This window comes from Buceros rhinoceros, unplaced genomic scaffold (assembly GCF_000710305.1).
Source record: "Buceros rhinoceros silvestris isolate BGI_N320 unplaced genomic scaffold, ASM71030v1 scaffold33529, whole genome shotgun sequence".
NCBI classification, from domain to species: domain Eukaryota; kingdom Metazoa; phylum Chordata; class Aves; order Bucerotiformes; family Bucerotidae; genus Buceros; species Buceros rhinoceros.
In genome coordinates, this window is record NW_010433815.1 from 9,534 (window position 1) to 9,964 (window position 431).

Genomic DNA, 431 nt, shown 5'->3' on the forward strand with positions numbered 1-431 from the left:
CACAGCAGCCCCGGAGCTGGAGGCAGAAGACACGCAGGTGACACAGCCCAGGGAAAGGTTTAGGGTGAGCGTGGCACCCCAGGAGTGGCCAGCAAGACCTCAGGACCTGGCACCAAGCCCTGGAAAACGCTCAGGTCTCAAAGGAGCCTGGGCTGCCCTTCTAGCACCGCAAGGACGAAGCTGCCCCAGCCCCTCCCAGCAGCCACGGCCCCAGCAGGGAGGTGCCACCTTCAAGGAATTTGTAGTGTCCTTGAGATATTTTACCTTACAGCAGAGGCTGGCAGGAAGCTAAAAGGCTCCTGTGTCCGCCTGGGGTTTTTCCATTATAAATATGACCAGTCTGTCCTGGAGGAGGAGAAACTGGAGACCGAGCGAGTGTCCAGCCCAGCGGGGCAGATGCCGCCCCAGCCAAACTCCTCACAGGGCGGCAC